This window comes from Rutidosis leptorrhynchoides, chromosome 3 (assembly GCF_046630445.1).
Source record: "Rutidosis leptorrhynchoides isolate AG116_Rl617_1_P2 chromosome 3, CSIRO_AGI_Rlap_v1, whole genome shotgun sequence".
Classification (NCBI taxonomy): domain Eukaryota; kingdom Viridiplantae; phylum Streptophyta; class Magnoliopsida; order Asterales; family Asteraceae; genus Rutidosis; species Rutidosis leptorrhynchoides.
The window spans coordinates 553,166,693-553,175,727 of record NC_092335.1 but is presented as its reverse complement, the minus strand read 5'-3'; the positions used below and the strand labels follow the sequence as shown (position 1 = coordinate 553,175,727).

Genomic DNA, 9,035 nt, shown 5'->3' with positions numbered 1-9,035 from the left:
GAATCCTCTGCCAAATACTCCCTCACAAGCTGTAAACTTCCACCCGTTGTCCCCCACGAGCAAATAGCACGGGAAATATTCTCTTCCTGATGCCGACGCTTTATCGAAGACCTAGACTCCCGACTACTCCGTGGCCGAAAGGTTTTAAGGGTACAAAGGGGTAACACCAACAAAGAGACCCAACTAGAAATGTCATCAGGCTTAGAGATCACCTTATCAAGAGCACCTTTCAAAACCCGAGAAAACCCCAAACGACACTTGGGAGGGATAGACTTAACCGTGCGAAACCCCTTAGAGAACAACCGATCAAGGAGAGCCACGTCAAAACCATCGTTATGATCACGCACCGAACCATCCTCAATACAAAGTCGAGTAGGAGAAGAGGGAGCTAGTGGCTTGGAAAAATTATGAAGCACAAAACGAACAACACCATTTCCCTCATCGGGGGGCGGCACATCCGGTCCCCTACCATGACGGCACTTAGCACGTACCGTGTGTGTTTTGTAGCAAACACCACATAACCAAATCCCCATACGCCTAAAAGTAACATCAGCCTCAGTATAAACACCCAAATTAGAAGTAAGAGAATGTCGAGTGATATCCCGCGCATTGATACCACAATGACGATCACTAAGATGTTTGATAAGAGAACTTCTAACTAGCCCATTTCCACTCCTATTTTGACAGCCACTAAGACCCACAAAGGGACAATAAAACTTCACGGCGGCATGCGACATAGCTGCACACAACCTTTAGTTGTAGTGCATAGCTAAAATGACAGATGCAAAATCCCCATACACCAATAAAATTATAACCATGAAGCCAAGATAAAACTCACAGAGGACTTTTAACAAACACCTGGTGGGCACAGATTCTATTGAATAATGATACAGATTCTACTGTAGCTGCCGTCCGATTGCTGGAAGGAAGGAGATGTGCACTTCACTTTAATATCAAACAAAATAATATACAGAGTAATACACCTAATCTGCACTTCATCTTATTTTTATCCCAAATCTCAAAACTAAAACACAAAATCACCTAAAGTCTTGATTTCAACATATTCCAAAAAACAAATTCTTCAAAGAGTGTTTATAATATTAAATTGACAGTAGATCCATAATCCTTACACAAACTATGTAGGTTTGAAGAAATGAATCGAACTGCCACTCTCCGTGCACCTCCGACGATCCACTCTCCGGCAACTGAAATGTTCTACGAGATCTCATAATTCACCGATTGAATTGAATCCGCAATGAATTTAAAGATATTATTATTATTATTATTATTATTGTCGTTATTAATAAAAGATATTATTGTTATTTTTATTATTATTATTATCGTTATTATCGTTAAGATTATTATTATTATATTATTATTATTATTATTAATATTAATATTAATATTAATATTATTTCCTTCACATACTTATAGCCACTTAAAATCTTGCCACCTCCTTTTACAAACCCTCCAGAACGACATCCTTTCCTCCCCCTTCAAACCCATCGTCCCTTCCTGCACCTTCTCCAAACCTTTTCCGCACATTACTTACCCGCCACCCCTTGCAGGCTTAAACATATAAAAAAAAAAAAAAAAAAAAAAAAAAACCCTTCTGCCTTCCCAAACAAACCGCAGGGAATCCCCTTCGCAAGCTCAAAGGGGAAAAAAAAAATTATGGCTTCTTTCTCCATGGCTGACACCTCCGTTTTCTCACTTCAAACCAACAAAAATTAGGGTTCCTAAACGTTGTTTTCGTGGCGATCTTGGCGACCAGCGGCGGTTTTGTACTCTGATTTCAAAGCAACAAAAGCTAGGGTTTCACTAGCGGTGTTCTCGATGTGCGATTTCAGCTTATCGATCAGGTATTTTTTTACAAACCTTCGCAAAACATAGGGTTTGCAGCGATTGTCGCTATTATTTCACCGATTTCTGTATTTTTGGGTTTCAATATATTATCTGCTGCGATTTCAAGCTTACTCTTGGGATATTGCAAGTTCAATCATACATGGTTTGAACAAGATAATATGACATGTTAATTGAAATTTGTACTTTAATTGTTGTAGTGTTGTGTTTTCATTTTATTGCATAACAGGGGCGAAGTTATTTGACCCGTTTAATATCAGATTCAGTGTAAATATCATAATTTAGTGTCTTATTCTAATTTGCAGCTAGACTATTTGTCATTGAATTGTTAGCTTCTTTACTTTCAAACCTACAAAGTTTTTTCGATGTATATTTCAACTTTATTGGCAATGATAACATATGTAATAAATCTGTATGTTTTAATATTTTGCCTCCATATAATTTTTAGCAGACTCCTCTATAATGTGGTAAAAAGATTAAGTTTCTAAACATGAATTTCGTATTTCCATTACAGATTTGTATATCATGTATTGAGCTGATACAATGACAGACCTGTTCATTGAATTGCTGAAAAGGCATACTGAACAAAAGTGAAGGAATGATTTACCTACAGGTAATAGCACTTCTAATTTTTTTACTCTATGGTTGAGTGTTTCAATAAGTTTAGTGCAAAAAGGGTTAAGATTGATGCAAATGATTCATCTATCAAATTGGGTTGTTTTACATAGTACCTTTAGTTTGTTACTTCAGTTTTTTAACATCTCATATTCTTTCGTGTTGAGTCAAATGCATGCACCAAAAGAAAGCATAAAATGCATAGTTGTTGTGAAAATGAATGAAAAGATCTTTGATGAAATGTCAATGATAACTACAATATGATACGAATTTTGATACACCTGTATTTTAAATTTGTTTACCTTCATCTTCATATATGAATGTGATTAATATATAGATCAGTTTGATATTTAACACCATATTAGTAGAGCTGTGTGTCTGAAGGGATAATTCAATTTATTGATTAATGTATAGGTTTGTTCTTTATTTGTTTAGTAATTGCTATTGTCTATTATAGTTATTTGCTTTTCGGTTGATGCTTTTACAAAATTTAACGATCATCTTAGGTGAGCGTTTGATTTCAAACACGAAAGAAGTAGATGCTTCATCCAGCTTGGTTTTCCGTTTTGCTGATTCTCAAGGTATACTATTTTATATTTCTTTAACTGAGAGTGAACTAAAATTGGTAGTTACAAATATATTAAGTGTGTATATATATATATATATATATATATATATATATATATATATATATATATATCGTTGTTTGAAAGTAGCATGTAACAGGGCTGTAATCAAGGCACCAATTCCAAAAGGTGAATATATTTATTTGGCTACTAAACTTGGATCGTTCACCCACCAGAATGAAACTGAGTAATCGAGGATGATGAAAATCGTTAACACGTTTTCTCTATATGCAGATTCGTTGCCCCCCTCTAGCATGGTTATAAGTCATGGTGGAATGATCATGGTCCTATTCCAAATGGGTTTTTAAATCTTATCGCTTCGGGTAATACTCAGGATGATTCGGAAGATAGGAAGAAGATTAACTTGGCTTTAAACGATGTACTTATATGGTGTATCTGGAATTGGAGAAACAAGCTCATACATGAAGCGGAGGAAAGAAGAACTAAAATTTTAAATGAGGACGTCTTGATGACCTGTAAGTTTCTTTTTCACCTTTGAACTTCCAGTAGAAGTAAACTGGTTCTCCCTGGCTTTGAACTGGAAAATTAATCCAGTAGGTTCTGAAGGTTAGTTGGGCATAAACTCTCCTATTATCTATAGATTTGGTGTCTACAAATTAACTTGGTGCATATATATAATGTTTTAGCTCTCACTTTTGGAGTTTGGGACGTAGCTGCACTCCATTTGAGTGCTTGCAATTTAGTTTTTGTTTGGTGTTTTGGCTATTTTGCCTCTTAATAAAAGTTGAGCCTTTCAAAAAAAGATATAATTACAACACCTATATTAGTAAAGTAATACTTGGTTCAAGCGATATTGTCAGTTTAGTTTGGTTAAATGTGTTGAAGTCTGTGTGTTTTTATTTGATTTAGGCAGATAAGGTAATCGTTGATTTCTAACGGGGTTTCTTGCAAGTTGTCACCGGTTGGATGTGCGACATCTGACCTTTTGTCTACTTTCGGTAATTTAGAATTTGAACGCTGCTATTTGTGTTTCGTTTATTGTATTTTCGTTGTGTTATCTACTTATATGTTGTTACTGATTATAGGTTTGTCGATGGCATATGCGTCTTCAGATGTCATTTGTACCGATTAGTGTTTTTTTAATCTGATTCCCACTTAGTAGCAGCCATGGGTGTGAGTCCATCTACTTCATTAATGGAATTTGTACATGTATCAGTTCTAGCATAGCTGAGGGTTGTTAGTCCTTATGCGATATTGTAGTGATTATATGATATCAACAAATTCTAATAACATATCCAGGTAAATTAACGTAGAATAACGGTTATGGTGGAATAGTGAGGTACATTACATGTTCTATAAACAGACATAACGTAGCCATTCTATGTATACAACACACATTCAGAAGTTTACACCCAACAGCAACTGCCGCAACGCGCGGTCCAAACTGCATCTAGTTAGTATTATTATAATTAAAACTAATATTAGTAACATCTTATTATTATTATTATTATTATTATTATTATTATTATTATTATTATTATTATTATTATTATTATTATTATTATTATTATATTATTATTATTATTATTATTATTATTATTATTATATTATTATTATTATTATTATTATTATTATTATTATTATTATTATTATTAAAGCGATATAAAAGACTACTAAAAGCTATTAAACGAAGTGATTAGAAAATAATGAGTATGAGTATCATGATGAAATTAAGATATTGTAAGATATTGATTTAAAGGAAAAATATCGTTTTCATTATTTTACTATTATTATTAAAAGTATTATTAATATTAAAACTATCATTTTTATTAAAATTATTATTTTTAATAAAAATATCATTGTTAATATGAAATATCATTTTTATTATTATCATTTTAGTACTATTATTAATAAAAATTATCATTTTATCATTTTTAAAAAAATATAATTATTTGTTATAATTCAGTAGGCTTATAATTACCTTTAGTGGTTTGATTATGTTATAATTCAGTAGGCTTATAACTACCTTTAGTGGTTTGATTTTTGATTATGAATATTAATAATGAAGTGTAAGAACAAAGATGATAATGGAGAGAAAGAAAGAAATGATTGGTATATTGAGAAAAGGTATATCATTTACATTCAATTGATGCATATTTATATATGAAATTGGTAGTCACTATTTGTTGACTTTTGGGGTATATAATTTGAAATAATGTCATCCACCAATCTTGACTCTAATATTACAACACTCCCCTTTGGATGACAATTTTATCAAGAGAGAAACTAATACTGTCTCGTTAAAAACCTTGCTAAAGAAAAACCCAGTGGGATAAAAACTTTAGTCAAGGGAAAATGAGTGCAGTATAGAGTTGACTCCCCCTCAAGTAGACATCGCTGAGTCGTCACATCTTTTGAACTTGCCTCATGCCAATATTGTGAACGTGTGTTCTGAAAACAGCGGTTGACAGTGCTTTGGTATAAAGATCAGCAAAGTTGTTGATTGAACGTATCTCATTTTAATCTGGTTGTCTTTTACGAGATCTTGAGTATATGAGAAGAATCTGAGGTTTTCATCTGAAACTGTATCATCTAAATCTTTTATGTACAAGTTTAGCCCCTGTGATTTGTCTACAGTCTCATTCATGGTTTGCTCAAACCCTTGTTTCAATTCCTATTCTCTTTTAGTCTTTTCTGAGCCTTACCAACATACCATTCTTTTCCATCAAACTTATGACCGTTAAGATCGTCTATGGCTTTGGCGCCTCGTCAGCATTTACATTTTGTTCTGTCACTTTTGATACTCTTATTTCATTTGTATTATGAAAGCTACATTATCTTCATATATAGTTGTTGGTGAAAATAGTTGTTGGTCTTTTATAGCGTTCTAGTTCACAAGAATCAATAATGATTTGTGACATTGATCTCAACCAAACACATTTTCGAGTAGTTTCATATAATGCAATCACTTCGTCATGATTTGATGATGTTGCAACAAGTGTTTGTTTTAAGAACGCCATGATTTTGTGGTACCTCCATTTAGGAATACATATCGAGTTTGAGATTTATCTTTATGAGAATTTGATGAATGACCTGCATATACATAATCAACCAAATCTTGTTTTGAAGCGTTAGAATAAAATAATTTTAAATCAGCAGTTCCTCAAGGGTATCAAAATATCTGCTTGATCCCATTTCAATGTCTTTTTGTAGGGGTTGAGCTGAACCTTATCAACAAATTAACTGCAAAAGAAATGTCAGGTCTTGTACAATTTGTAAAATACATAATAACCCCAATTGCACTAAGATATGTAACTTCTGATCTGTAAAGATCTTCATGATCTCCACGGGGATGAAATGTATCAGTGTCAATATTGAGTGATATATCAACCAATGGTTTTGTCTTTAAAAATATTTTCAAATATTTTCGGTATAGTTTGTTTGATGTACAAGTAAACCATTAGACATATGCTCAATTTGCAATCTAAAGGAATACTTGATTTTTTTTTCTTTTTCAAGATCTTTCATTTAAATTTTTTTTTTAGAAGTTGAATGATTTCATAGATCTCTTTATTTGTTCATATGATGTTATGATCATTGACATAAACAACTTACAATCACATATCAGGACATTGTTTTCTTAATAAGAACACATGTTCAAATAAGATTATTTGTATACCCTTTTTATTATCAAGTAATCATTTAATCAGTTATACTATTGTATCAACTCATATAAAAATCTTTGTGATTCAATGGAATACATTTCTTTGGGTTTTGCATTAGATGTTTCTGATACCTTAAACCCTTCATGGATATTCATGTATATCACTATCAAGTGATTCATTTAAATAAGTAGTAATAACATCCATGAGATGCATTTCTAAATTTTTAGAAACTGTTAGGCTGATTAAGTATCTAAAAGTAATTGCATCCATAACAGGAGAATAAGTTTTCCTCATAAACCATTCATGGTCTTTGAGAGAAATCTTGAGTTACAAGTCTAGCTTTATCTTGTAACTTCATTTTTTCTCATTTCTTTTTCGGATAAAAATTCATTTTTTATCTCATACGTTTCACATCTTTAAAAGTGATAACGATTGATCCGAAAACTTTTCTTTTATTGATCGATTCTAATTTAGCTCGTATTGCTCCTTTCCATTGAACTCAATCATGTCTATTTTGATATTCAATGACAGATTTTGGTTCTAGATCATTATCTTTATTCATGATGTCATTATATGAAAATATCTCATCAAGATTTTTCATTTCATTTCGGTTCCATAATATTGCATAATTTATCGCAATTTATGTATTTACATTTATCAATATCCTCTGCAGAAGGAATATTGATTTGTGGTTCTTCTTGAATACTTTCTTTTACTTCATTGTCAGCTGATTTTTCTTTTCGAGGATTTTTATCTTTGGAACCAATTGGTCTTCCACGTTTCAGACGTGGCAAAGACTCATGAGTGACATTATTGTCATCTTTTGGAATTTCAATTCGAGCTGGAGCATTTCCTACTATTATATATGATTTAGTCACTCTTTTTGTATCTTTGAATGCACAAAGTAATTAATTTGCAAGTTCTTGCAAATGCATTATTTTTTGAACTTTCGTTTCGCATTCTTTTGTGCGAGTTCTATATACCTTAATTGATGTTCACATCATGAAGCATTTTTTTCTTTATTTTTCATTTCTCCCCCTAATATAGGGAATAATTTTTTTTTTAAAATGACACTCAGTAAAACGTGCTGTAAAAACTTCACCCGTCATGAGTTCAATATATCTTATGATTGAAAATGTTTCATATCCAACATATATTTCAATCCTTCTTTGAGGAACCATTTGTTGTGGTGGTGCAATTAAAAATACACTCCACAACCAAATGTTCTAAGATGAAAAATATTTGGCTCTCGACCAAAATTAAGTTGGTAACGGAGAATATTTATGACTTGCACTTGGTTTAATGCGAATTAATGTCGCATTATGTAAATTTACATGTCCCCATATAAATATTGAGAGTTTTGTACTCATTACCAATTGTCTAGTTATTAGCTGCAAGCGTTTATCTATTGATTCAGCTAAACCAATTTTGTGTATGCACATGAGCAACTGGATGTTCAACAACAATCCCTGTAGACATATAATAATCATTAAATGCTTGAGATGTTAACTCACCAGCATTATCAAGTCTCATCCTTTTAATGGTGTAATCAGAATAATGTGTTCTCAATTTAATAATTTGTGCAAGAAACTTTGCAAATGCCATATTACGACTTGATAACACATAAACATGAGACCATCCGCTAGATGCGTCTATTAGAACCATGAAATATCAAAATGGTCCACATGATGGATGAATTGGTCCATATATATAACCTTGAATTCTTTCAAAAACATTGGTGATTCTTTCTCAATATTCTTTTCATTAATCACCATATGTGTTTTTCATTAATCACCATATGCGCTTTTCATCATATATCATTTTCACCATATGCGATTTTAATCATATGCGATGCGCTTTTCATCATATGCACTTTTCATCATATGCGCTTTTAATCATATGCGTTGCGCTTTTAATCATATGCGCTGCGCTTTTCATCATATGCGCTTTTCATCATATGCGCTTCGCTTTTCATCATATGCGCTGCGCTTTTAATCATATGCGTTGCGCTTTTCATCATATGCGCTTTTCGGTGCTACATAGGTATTTCTCATTTTCGGTTATCATTGACTGATAATCATATCCATTATGATATATATCAGAGAAACTTAACAAATTTCTCTTTGATTTGGGAGAAAACAAAGCATTGTTTGTCAGAAAATTCGTACCATTTGGTAATATGAATTTTTGCCTTTTCCGTTCCTTATCTCAAGTTTGCAAGACCTGATATAGTATTTATAATTCCTTCATTTGATTTAAATCAATGAAATATATCTTAGATTTGATCATACTGTATATGCTACCA

The 9,035-nt window shown here is 32.2% G+C and overlaps 1 long non-coding RNA gene across 2 annotated transcripts; it reads left to right on the top strand.

Annotated features, from left to right (window-relative positions):
* Positions 1 to 1,469: 1,469 nt before the first annotated feature.
* On the top strand, positions 1,470 to 4,372 carry LOC139898545 (uncharacterized). Of its 2 annotated transcripts, XR_011777055.1 has the most exons (7): positions 1,470 to 1,862; positions 2,378 to 2,476; positions 2,985 to 3,059; positions 3,205 to 3,233; positions 3,339 to 3,580; positions 3,975 to 4,063; positions 4,151 to 4,372. It is a non-coding gene; the product is annotated as an uncharacterized lncRNA (long non-coding RNA). The 2 variants fall into 2 exon arrangements; XR_011777054.1 differs by lacking the exon at positions 3,205 to 3,233.
* Positions 4,373 to 9,035: the final 4,663 nt, after the last annotated feature.